This window comes from Amblyomma maculatum, chromosome 7 (genome assembly GCF_055883805.1).
Source record: "Amblyomma maculatum isolate TAMU_Amacu chromosome 7, ASM5588380v1, whole genome shotgun sequence".
NCBI classification, from domain to species: domain Eukaryota; kingdom Metazoa; phylum Arthropoda; class Arachnida; order Ixodida; family Ixodidae; genus Amblyomma; species Amblyomma maculatum.
The window spans coordinates 91161495-91174051 of NC_139350.1; the positions used below are offsets into that span (position 1 = coordinate 91161495).

General features: G+C 44.8%; 1 long non-coding RNA gene across 5 annotated transcripts in view; it reads right to left on the reverse strand.

Moving 5' to 3' along the window:
- LOC146183939 (uncharacterized) overlaps nt 1-12557 on the reverse strand; it is a 203333-nt gene that overhangs the window by 116718 nt on the left and 74058 nt on the right. Inside the window, exon 4 of one of the 5 annotated variants that reach the window (XR_014708820.1) lies at nt 1766-2026. The exons of the other annotated variants lie outside the window; for them this stretch is intronic. This is a non-coding gene — a long non-coding RNA (uncharacterized LOC146183939). Of the gene's footprint in view, nt 1-1765; nt 2027-12557 lie in introns of those variants that run through there. 5 annotated transcript variants of the gene reach the window in all.

Here is a 12557-nt window from a genome sequence, read left to right on the forward strand (position 1 = left end):
AAGTGTGACAGATAACGTACCCTTCCTTTCCTGTAAATCAATTCTAATCATGTGTAGCACTGCAACGAACGCCGATAAGAGCCAAATGATAGGAGAGGAAGGGTAGGTTGGTTTGTTTGGTTGGTTTGTGGGATTTAATGTCCCAAAGCGACTCAGGCTATGAGAGACACTGTAGTGGAGTACTACGGAAGCTTCAACCACCTAGGCTTCTTTAACGTGCACTGACATCGCGCAGTACACGGGCGCCTTGCTTTTTGCCTCTACCGAAAACCGCCGAGGCCGGGATTCGATCCTGCGTCCTCGGGAATAGTAGTCGAGTGCCATAACCACTGGGCCACCCCGGCGGGGCAAAGGAAGGGTAGGCTTTCGTCATTCTCCTCTTAAGAGATATAAAAGAGACCCCCTGATTTTCTTTGCATGTGTCCTCACTCAAACATAACAGCTCACCATTATCTGAAGATTTCCAGTGACGTTCAAAAGCAGGCGGCATGCGAAATTTTTTTTTTAACCTGCTGATACACTGCTAATCAAAGGCACTTATTTATGTCTCCATTTATGCAACCTCCTTAGTGGTTTGATTATTTGGCAGGAAATGAAATGTGCCTCTTTTACTCAGCCATTAGGCAAATGCATGCTTGTCCTCCTCTGCCTTAAAACTACCAGCTTCTATTGCGCACGCGTATATCATGTTGGTGACAAGAGATAGCGACACATGGTGGCAGCTGTCAGGCATACACCTGCCACCTTGCATCCGCAATCAGTGCGTAGTAGAAGCATGTCGTCATGCCTACATCACTTGTGTGCCGGTTTTCCAGGTAGCCAATAGAATTCCTCATACACCCCAGAGGGCTCTACATGCCACGAAAAGACAGATTGAAATAGTGCAGAAAGCTATGCAAAAGAAAACTGGTAACAACAAGAGCAGAGAAGGTTGGGGGAACGAATGTGAGTCAATGATGTCTTAGCTGAGATCAAGAAAAAAAGGTCATAAGGAAGGGAATGCAGAGTGGAGTTCAAATAACCATTGACCAGTTGTGATGAGGCAATGGATTCAAGTGAAAAGTAAGCATAGCAGCGATAGAGCAATTTGGTTTCTCATTTCTAATGAAAAGCATGGCAGTCTGAGTGGGAAGAAGGAAGGTAGACATAAAGGAAAGAAGCAGGTGGGTATGTGTCCAGTAAAAAGAAAGTGGGGTTCGACATAGTGTTATGTGATGACATTAGGAGGTTTGCAAGAATAAGGCAAAGTCACAGCTACTGTAAGGTAAGGATAACTAGAGGGTGCAGCGAAAGTGACTATACTGAGTGAAGCATCAGTACAACAATGCCTCAGTACAGAACAATAGCCAGAATCACACTTGTAGATCACTGCAGTAGTTTTGATGTAATCCTTAGCACTCTTAAAAGGCCAGTGAAGTATTCTTAGTTGGCCCATTTTTAAGAGATAGTGTTAAAGACTCCATTCTCCAGGCAATCCAATGTTGGTGTCGTCATCAGTGCTGACAGTGTTGTGACTTTGCAGGTGACATGGCAGTGCTCTAATTAGTCGGCGGGTGGTGTGATGTCGCGAGACCCTAGATGACACATTTGAGGTTGCAGGAGCTGACAGCTTGCGCTTCTCCTTTAGTTAGATGAGAATGGAACTCACCGGAACCTTTGCATTCCAAGTCAGATACGCGACTCCTACACCAGCAGGCACATTTCCACGGGGTGTTTAACAGTGCTTCATGTTTACACCGGGTGATCGTTCACAAATTGGGACATTAGTGCTTAAGCGAGAGCATGTACACAAATGAGGATATGCAAAGGAGCTAGCACTGCATCATATCTTAAAGGCAGAGTTTGGATGAAACACAGGCGCTACTGTTTACTTGTTTATTAGAGAGATTTGGCTTACCGTGATCCGCGATTCGCCACCGTGACCCGCTACCGTGTGTGGGCGGGGCGTACAAGCTGATTGGTCCGGACGAGGGAGGTCTATGTGCCGACATCCAGTATGTAGCGCCATCTATCGTCGTCAAGGGATCTGGGCATGCGCAGTGTAAAGCGCAGTGGTGGATCACGATAGCGGATAGCGGATATATGCTTGCAGACCAGCGTAGGCACTACCGTACAGGTATCTTAGAAATCGCCATGCAGGGTGTTTAACAGATCACGTGAAAAATAATTTTTCTTTTTTCATAGAGGGAGAGGGGACTGTCGCTTACACAATCATGTACCGCTTTCCTTATCGAAAAAAAGCCTCAAAAGTTTGACGAGCAGGTTTTTTAGTACTTCTGCCTAAAATTTCCACGTACCAAAACCGCAGTATACAATCGATGCCAGCTTTACACTCCACAAGGTACATTCGTTCATTATGAGCATTCTTCCTGAGGTGGTCATTACACATCATCCCGTCTGGCCAATGTATGATCTGTCGCAGGACAAGGGGACTTTCATAGGTGGCTTTGGTGGCACAGTAAGAAAGCTGCCTTTCATGCTTCTTGCAGCACTGCTTTTCTTTGTTGCAAGGGATGCAACTGTTTGGGTGCCGAAAAGGCCATCAAACTTTAAACCGATTAGCTACCTTGTTCAAGTTGTGGAAAACCTTGTGCATGTGTGGCATAACTTGCAGTCTCTGTCTATCATCTGGGGTAATGACAGCATTTAAGTGTGCACTGCCCTCCACTTTCCTGAGAAGCATTTCAGCCACCACGGCCCACCCAGGGAAGCTAGCTGAGAACAGCCTCTCTAATCAATGGTGATCATGCATGCATGAACTCCAAAGCGAAGATTCCTGGCACAGAGTTGCAGTACCTCTTTACAATTTTTTAATGACTGAGTCATGTGGAAAGAGCGTTTTTTGCGCACGAGGATAAAACGCCCAGCACATGTGCCTTTCTTTGAATTGTATTCTTAGATCTAGAAACTGAAACTTTCCTTCTTCAGGAAGCTCATAAGTAATGGTTAGCCCTCTGCCGAGTTGTTTAAAACAGGGGTGGAAGCAGGCTCGAGCATTTCGGAGCAGCTTTGGGAGCAGTAGTAACGCCATTTCGGAGCAGCTTTGGAGCAACAAGATGAGTTTTCGAGCGTGTTATTTATGTTTTGGAGCACGTTTGTAAGGTCTAACGTCTTTGATAATTGCAGTTTTCTTTTTCCGAAATAAACAATCTTCACTCTGATTCCTTTATACGCCAGTTCAATACATTTTCAACTTTGCACTCATCTCTGACAAGACAAACGGCCAAAGAATGTAAAGATATATAACACAGGTCGACCTTAGCAACAACTTGCGAAAGACTAGCAGCAAACGTAAATCTTCCTGGTGCGCTTCAACATCTAGTCTGACCGAACGCATTGGCTGTTTTGACTTGAGAGATTTAAATCCCGAGTCTACCGTTTGGATGTGCTCTAGCAGCGATACTAGTTTGGAGTTCAGATTAATGGGCATGACATTCCCCCTCTCTATCTTGCGCATATCTATTTTATTTCAGTTTTTTTAAACACACCTCAAAGACCCCAGATATGTGGTATTGCATGATCCTTTTTGGTCCTATTCATTATTGATATAAACAGCGCGAACACGAAAACAAGGGACAAGAAACAAGAAAGCCACAGTACATGGCTTTCTTGTTTCTTGTCCCTTGTTTTCGTGTTCGCGCTGTTTATATCAATAATGAATAAGTACCAACTCGCCCAACAAAGTATCTTGGTAAGCCATATTTTTTGGTCCTATGCATCTCTGAGCACATGAATATTTTGTCTGCCAAAAATGCGCCTTCAGACCACAATAACGTGCCAATAACAACCAGTGCCACTCCCATGCTTTTTGCCTAAGGTGGGATCGCAGACTGCAGCACTACCTTGATCGTCTTGTCCGTTTGTAGATATGCTGGAGGTCTAAGGGGGGAAGCAGGCTCGGGAATTTTGAAGCAGCTTCGGATATAGATGGCATTGAAGTGTAGCTGTTCCATCCTATGGCTTATTTACTACACTGCCTACTCCCAATAGTTCATCATTCGTTGCTTGAGCAATGCTGGGGCTCATTTTTAATACTTGGCGATACACCCCGTGCGCCTTTCCAACACTCCCGAGAAGCTTCCTAGTGATTGACCGCTTTAGCGTACCAACCCATAACGCTTCAATTATGGTTTTGTCTGTCATAAGCCTGGCAAGCTTGTCAAGGCCGACAGAGAGGCCCAATGGTGAAGTACCTGCTTGTTTTCACAGCAGAACCATTAGAATAACTCATGCAGTTTTTGCAGTTGGACAAGTTTCCTTCCTAGCGGCTCACAGTAGTTTGCGCTACCTGCATTGCTTGCTGATCTCGCTTCTCTTTACTAGTGATTCAAAAGGCTGAGAGGAGGTGCTACATGACATGCACAGTGCATTTTTTTTTTGCAAGTATCTCCAATCACCGGTAGCTCAAACGGAATTTACTTGTCAAAAAATATTTATTATGCTCCATGCCTCCCTCCCTTAAAAAAAATTTCATTTGTATTAAGTCCAGTGCAAGATGGGTTATATTTTTGCCCCCGGTGCTCTGACACTGTTCCTGCGTTCTGCTAAATTTGATGGTAGAACATCGAGGCAGCGAGTCTGGAGCAGTTTTGGAGCAATATTGCATTTTGGAGCAGGATGGAGCAGGGAAATATGTTTGGAGCAGAATGGAGCAACTGGAGCAGCACTTCCACCCCTGTTAAAAGCTTTTACTGCACACTTCAGTGTATCCTCTTTTAGAAGTGAGCAGTTCATTTTCAGAATGAAAAAGTTCATATATACAGAAAACTTTAGGACTTTGTCAGAGTTAAAATCGCTGAATGATCGTGCAAAAGGCTATTCCAGGCAAAATTATATTGTAGAACACAGGGAAAATTCTAGACCTATACATATGCCCTTCATTCGCTCATAAAACTGGTCGATAGATATGATCGAAGTGCTCTGAAGGTAAAATTCTAAAAATGTCCTCTAGTGTCATGTCAGTTACATTCTAGAAAGAAACAGCCACATTTTCAACTTGCAGCTCTTCCCCTAACATCTGTGCTTGAGATGCTAGCTAGTTGTGGGTCGATCATGGTGGCTGTGGCTGGAAGGCTTCTTAGGAAAATTAAGGCTAATGCACACATGAATGCTGTGATTCCCCGGATGATAGACAGAGGCCACAAGTGCCACATATGCACAAGGTCACCCACAACTTGAAGAGGGTGACTAATAGGCTTAAAGTTTCAATGGTCTCTTCAGCACCCAAGCAGCTTGCTCAGCTGAGCAGTAGCATCAGTTGTGATAAAGGAAAACAGTGCTGTAAGAAGCATGAAGAGCGGTTCACCAACTGTGCCATCAACATCATCTATGAGACCCGTTCGCCTACGACAAATCATACATTGGCCAGATGGAATTATGTGTTTATGACTGACTCAGGGAGCATGCAAAAATCTTCTTAAAAATGAGCAGATGCCTCTTGTGGACCATTGTAAAGCGTGCACCGATTGTATACAGCAGTTTCTTTGCATGAGAATCTTAGTTAGACAGTCAAAAAACTGCTTTTGAAACTTTAGAGCCATTTTTGATCAGGAAAGTGAGATATGAATGTGTAAGCAAAAGTTCCCTTGCCCTCTGCGAAAGAGAGATAAAAATTTTTTTCTCTGTCCTTTGTTAAAAAGCTGATCTCTCAGATTCCTGTATAGTTGCACCTCCGCACGTCTGCAAGCATATATGGGTGTGTCCAAATAAGAACAGTAATAGGGATCCCATGACCATTTTTTGTTTTCAATAAGTATTTATATGTGGTCAGCAAATGTCTCGACACAAAAAAATTGGCTTTAGTTCTTTAAGATACAGCTTAGTTTTCTCTGAAAAAAAAAAAAATCATGTATCACTACAGGCGGAAAATGCCGTTTTTGCCTTTGTAATAAATTTGAAATTTGGAGACCTGCTGGTAGCGTACTAAATGTTTGTCATCTATTCCTTTTTACACACTAAATCTGTGTAACTTTTACTGTTATGGGAGTTATTAAAAGAAAGATTTGTTGTTGCAGTTGATTTAATAAAAAATGGCAAACAGTGCTCCAGAAACAGCGTGCTGCAAAAAAGTAAATATTCAAGTTGAAATACAGGCATGATGTGTTATGTTTTTAGTATTAAGTCTTTTTTAAGGTATTATTACTATATTGTTCTTAGTTTCAGGCAAAATTGAGAGCTCTTGTAGTCACTGTTGTCCGTTTTTTGATAACTGAGGTTTTTGCCGATTTCGAAGTAGTATGGAGAAAGAACAAACAACTCTGGAACTTCCATTCTTTACAGAAAGAGAGAACTAGGCCTGGATAATATACAGAAAATGTTTCAGCAATAATACCTTATTAAGTCATGCCAGAATGTAGGGCTGAATATTGACAATCTTCAAAACTAACCCTCAGTTTTATACTTATATTTATAATTTTAAACAATATAATGCAATACCTTTTCAGGCCGTAATATTTCTGATGTAATGAGAATTCACGAGAGGAATTTTCATAAACGTCGATGTGTTTTTTTTTAATTGCAATCAAAGTTGCACATTATTGCTGTTTTCGAATCTTGAGCAAATTTAATGTGTTGTGGAGAACATGCCTAGCAGTCTAGAGCTCCCAATTTTACCTAAAAATAAGAACATTATAGTAATAATACACCAAAAAAAGACTTCATGCTAAAAAAGGTTGAATATGAATTTTTTTAGCGCGCTGCTTCTGAATCACTGTTTGCCATTTTGTACTAAATAACTGCAACAACAAATTTTTCTTTTAATAACTCCCATCACAGTAAATATTACACAGATCCAGTGGGTATAAAAGAATAGATGACAAACTTTTAGTATGCCAGCAGTGTGCACCAGTTGCTAAATATAAAAATTTAGAGAGAGCTGGTGGTTTTATGGTTACATGTCAGATACAGCTATACTTTTTTTTGGCTTATATTCTGTACTTTTGCACAAATGTTGCCTTTAGAACCAAGTAGCCACATTAAGGTGTCCCTTTATTTGGTAGGCAATGCACAGCTAAGCAATCTACAGAGATCATACCTGTTTGTTGCTTCTCGCTGAAGTTAGTAAATTAGGAGGACTTCTTGTTTTGACGATCTTTTTTTGTTCATGCTGATGCTTTTCTGACACATATGAGTTACTTATTCGTCTTTGGTACCCCACCGGGGTGGCACAGTGGTTACGGCGCTCGACTACTGTTCCCAAGGATGCAGGATCGAATCCCGGCCTCGACGGCCGCTCTTCGATGGAGACGAAAAGCAAGGCGCCCGTGTGCTGTACGATGTCAGTGCATGTTAAAGAACCCCAGGTGGTCGAAATTTCCGGAGTCCTCCACTACAGCGTCTCTCATAGCCATAAAGCTAAACCCCACACAACCAAAACCAACTATTCATCTTTGACCTGTGAGTAAAATGACCTTACTTCCCTTTAGCAGTGGCCTTCGTGGGGATATTACAGAGGTGAAATCTGCTTGGATGCTCAACAGCCTCAAGACTTCGTTTCAGTCTGAAAAGACACTCTCCCTGCACCTAAAATTTGTAATTGTTAAAGAAAGTAGAAACTAGTGAGAATGTGTCTCGGGGCAGTTTTCACATGTCTAAACTGGTCCCGCTGTGTGTATACAGGTTATCAAGTTTTGAGTTGGGCACTAGAACCACACTTTTACACCGCACTGCAATGACTGGCAATAGAAATGATATGATAATAATATTGGCAAATTAAAAAAATATTGATGTAATGGTGCAGGACATAGTTTATAACAAGCCAAGGCTGTTAAGTAGTGCAAATCCCATCACATGCATGACTTAAGAGGGCAATTGCAGACACTGTACAAAAAAACATACCATTTGACGGCCCAGTCTTGAATTTAACAACAAATTTCTGTGCACTTGTCAGAGCAGTATTTTAATTTGGTACTGTTTACTGTTGGCTTTGTGTTAGTCTACTCTGAACGTTACCCGGCTCCCAATGCTGCGGTATATAAAATTTTCATTGGTAGCAATCTTTTCCAGTGTGCTCTGTGATATGACACCTTTAGTCCATAGCACGTCTAGGCTTACAGAGATTCCTTCAAGAAATTCCTGTCCATTGCACAGTCGCCAACCAATATTTCGGACGGCCAATTTTCCGGACCTGCCTGAAAATCCGGACCTTGCCATGGCCCCGCCACGCGCTCCATAGAGTCAATGTATAGACCTTATGCAAAATTGCTGCTATCTATCGGCCGCAGCGCGCGTTTCTGCCAGGTTCAAGGGTAGCTGCATTGAGGAGTGGCAAGCGGCATAGGGGGTTGCGCAGCCGGCAGCGTTAATGCTCGTTGTTGCCGATAATATCGACATAATGTTGTGCCCCTTGTACGCAAAATCAAAATAAGGGCCCAGAAGAAAAGCCGGAGCAAGTTACATCCCTAGAGCTTTTTATTTTTTTTATTTATTTATTTTTTTTTTTTGGCGAAGTTTATTGCCTCAGGGCATAAAAGGAATGTTATGATGGATGAAGGGTGTGGTCAAATAAATGAAAAAAGGTTGGCTGATGCAATGAAATCGAGGAGTGAACGATGATGCGGTCCCAGTGTCCAAGCAGCATATGACTGCGGATTATGGGGGGAGAGGCCAGCTGCCACCAGGTGCCGGATCCGCGTTGGCTTCAACGCTGGACAATCCCACAGTAGGTGATGGATGTCAGCTTCTATATTTCTTGACTTGCAGATGGGGCACCCAGGGTGTGGATATAAATACCGAAATTGTGGCCACTTTCGGATCACTGCTGGTGTTAGGGCCACCCCAACTCGAATCCTCCGAAGCGCCACCTCCTCTTCACGGGTTAGACCGCGGGGGAGGCTTACCGTACACGGAGGTATAAGAGCACGTGTACGGCGCCGGAGGTGCTCCTTTCTTGTTAAAAGCAGGGTGGCATTGTCCAATTTTATGAGGTTTGGCGATGTTGAGTTTGAAATGCGGGTAGCAGAATCTACTTGGCTTTGAGCACTTAAAAGGTCACGCGGGGTCCATTCAATACGAATTGGATTTGTTATGCGAGCCGCTAGACTGTGTATGTTCTGGCAGATTTCCGGGCTACTACTAACTCGTCTAAGTAGCTTTGTCACCTGGAGAGCATCTGTACGTATGATAATATGTGCCGTGGGAAGCATGGGAATGGCGGTCACAGAGCGAAGCGCCTCTTGCACTGCAAGCAGTTCCGCACAAAAAGAAGATGGAGGTTCCGGTAATTGAAATGTTGACGTCTTGTTCAATGAAGATTTGCTAGGACAGTAAACTGCTGTTATCACTTCACAGGCTTTGATGCTTGCGCCGACGTAAATTATAATGGAACCATGTGGCAAGCGGGCGTCTTGTTCCATAATTCGGTCGCGAAGTGACGACGCCGTTTCCTGTGTTCTTGGTCGGCGTAAATCAGTTGGCTTGTTATCGCTCAGCTGTACAAAACGCCAAGGAGGAAGAACTGGCAGTGGCGGTGGTAGTATTGAATGTTTCGAAGCATAAGCCTTCAGAGCGCACGTTGCGTGAGAGAGTGTGGCCTTAAGCTTGCGTGCATCACGTCGTTGTTGCACCAGTTCATCTATTGTGTTTAGTTGTGCGTTTTCTTGGAGCGCCACGACTGGTGTAATGCGAGGGAGGCAGGTGATGACCCTCATTGCCTCTCGATTTATAGCCTCAAGTCGATCCCATTGTGCCCTTGTCAAATGCTGAAATTGGGCTTGATAAACAAGGCGCGGTTGCACAACTGCCCTCACCGACTGTCTCGCAACATCTGAGCGAGCGCCGCCCATTTTTGGAGCAATGCGTCTAATTAAACCCAGTGTCTGTTACGCCTGTTTTTTAGCGCCAGACAGCCATGTAGTTCCAGTTCCTGACTCATGAAATGTTAAGCCCAATATTTTTACTGTTGGACTTTCCTGAAGTGGGGTTCCGGATAGGTGTAGACGAATAGGAGTTGCTGATAGTTTACGGCGGCCCCAGCGGTTGGCGACTGATATGAACGTAGTTTTACTGGCGGAAAGTTCAAGGCCAATGGAAGATGCATATGTGCACGTAATATCTAAAGCTGATTGCAGGGCCGATGATTGAGTCAGTAGGTCATTGTGTGTGCTCCACACCGTGATGTCATCAGCGTATATTAAGAATTTAACATTAGAAATTTCATGTAACCGCCATGCAAGTGAGATAAACGCAATATTAAATAATGTTGGTGACAACACCGATCCCTGGGGCACGCCGCGAAGAGGGACAAATGATCCTATGGCCTTGTTATTGAGGCGTATTGCAAATTGTCTACTTTCAAGGAAAGATTTTACAAAATTGCGTACTCTAAGTGGTAAATGAAGCATGTCAATTGAATCCAGAATGGCAGCATGACTGATATTATCGTAAGCCTTTTCTACATCCATGGCGAGGACGGTGCGTACATTGTGGCTGCGTGTTGATGATCATACGGATGACGCCAAGACAGCCAATCCGTCTTCTGTGCCTATAGATGGTCGAAAGCCAATCTGGGCCGGGTGGTAGAAACCGTGATGTTCAAGCCACCACGAGATTCGTGTGGCGAGCATTTTCTCAGCAATCTTGCAAATTGTTACCGTTAAGGAAATAGGTCGAAAGTTGCTTAGGTCTGTTGGGGCTTTCCCCGGCTTTGGAATAGGGATCACAATAGCCGATTTCCAGCTGTCTGGTACATCGCCGTCTAGCCATACCTTGTTAATGGTGTCAAGGAGTTGAGGAAGTGCATCACCACTGAGGTTCTTGTAAACCTCGTACGTAATGGAGTCCGGACCGGGCGCTGTCTTTCGGTTGGCTTCATCTATAGCTGCAAGCAATTCGGGCATGGAGAATGGGCTCGCGATTCCCTCGGTGTCGGCAGCAGATGGCAGCTTATCGACATGGGCTGGCATGCCCCACAAGTAAGGTCTTGTAACTGGTGCAGGCAACACGTCGTACTTGGGGAAAAACTTGCGTGCTGCTTGTCTTGCGAAATCATTCGGAGACAAGTTAGCTGCAAAGCATGCTGTGGCCGCTGCATCAGGACGACGACAACCGTGCTCCATGGCATGGAAAGTTTGCCAAAGATGGGCATTCGATGACTGTGTGGAGAACTGCTCGCACCACAGGTACCATTGTCGTCGTGAGAGATCACGCTCATACCTTCGAGCCTTAGCAGTAATGTAATTTAGTCTTGTACGTGCATGCGCAGAAGTTGGGTCTCTGGTTGCAGTCAATTCCGCTTGTCGACGAGCAGCCCACAAGTTGAGCAGAGGCACATCCGGTGTTGGTCGACCAACCTCCACCCAGGTAATGGTTGTAGCCTCATTTAGTGCTCTTTTTATGCGGTCTAGAAGCGATGGTGCCGACTCCACAGAGTGGTTTTGAAGAATGGCGCGGAAATTGTCCCAATGGACAACTGTACACTTGCGGCGTAATCGTCTGGCCTGTGATGGATAGAGACCGATGACAATAGGATGATGGTCACTGCCCCAGCAGTCCGGCTCTAAGTGCCACGAGGGGGTGCCGGTTCCTGACCACCACGTAAGATCTGGAGCGTATGTTCCACTCCTAGTATGAAGCACAGTCCTTGTTGGTGTATCTGGATGGTTCAGGAGAATAAACAGCGCATCCGTAAAGGCGTCTCGCACTCGCCTGCCACGAGGACTTAAGGTGGGGTATCCCCAGTCCGGGTGAGGCGCATTGAAGTCACCCCCAACTAAAACTGGACATCCCGGGTATTGTTGCCTAACATTCAATAACCATCCCAGGTTTATGCGGGAGGGAGAGCCACCACCAGGTCTTACATAGACTGACACAACTACAACAGTTGCCTTACCAAATTTGACTGCCACTGCAACAACCTCCTGATATGAAGTACACCAATTTTCCAGAGCAAGGCGTACCTGAGGAAACCGTGTGTCAACATACACAGCCACCTTTCCCGGAGGAGTATCCGTGTGCACACGTCGGTCGTCCATGGAAGGAGACACGTATCCACTGAAACCAGGAATGGGTGGCAACGCGTTCGTCTCCTGCAGTAGCATGGCCCATACATGAAGTTTGTTCATGCGAAGACGGGATTTGAGCTCTCCAACCTTTGTGGAGAGCCCTCTACAGTTCCACTGAAGCACACCGCGATATCTTGTAGTCGCCATCTTGATTATGAGTCCAGATGTCGCAAAAGCACAGGTGTCAGGTTAGATAATTGAGTGACCATAAACCTCAGTAACGATTTCGAAGAGTTATCAGGCAGGGCAGCAGAAGACTTTTGGGAATCAGTGAACGGCATGGGAGTGTGGGACATAATCGTTGGCGAGGCAGCCTTGATATTCGCGGTCTGAGATTCCGTTGCTCGCCTACGACGAGCAAGCAGTTCACGATGTTTGCGGAGCTTATAGACCTCCGCTAAAAGCCTTTCAATTTGGTCGTCAACTGCTGTCACATCGTCCTGCGGAGGTTCCGGCATGTCCTTCCCGTTTGTACTCTGTTTGTGACGACGTTGTGCACTCACATTAGCGCTGTAAGCATGTGGTGTACAGATTGCCGGTGGCTCTGTCTCAGATAGC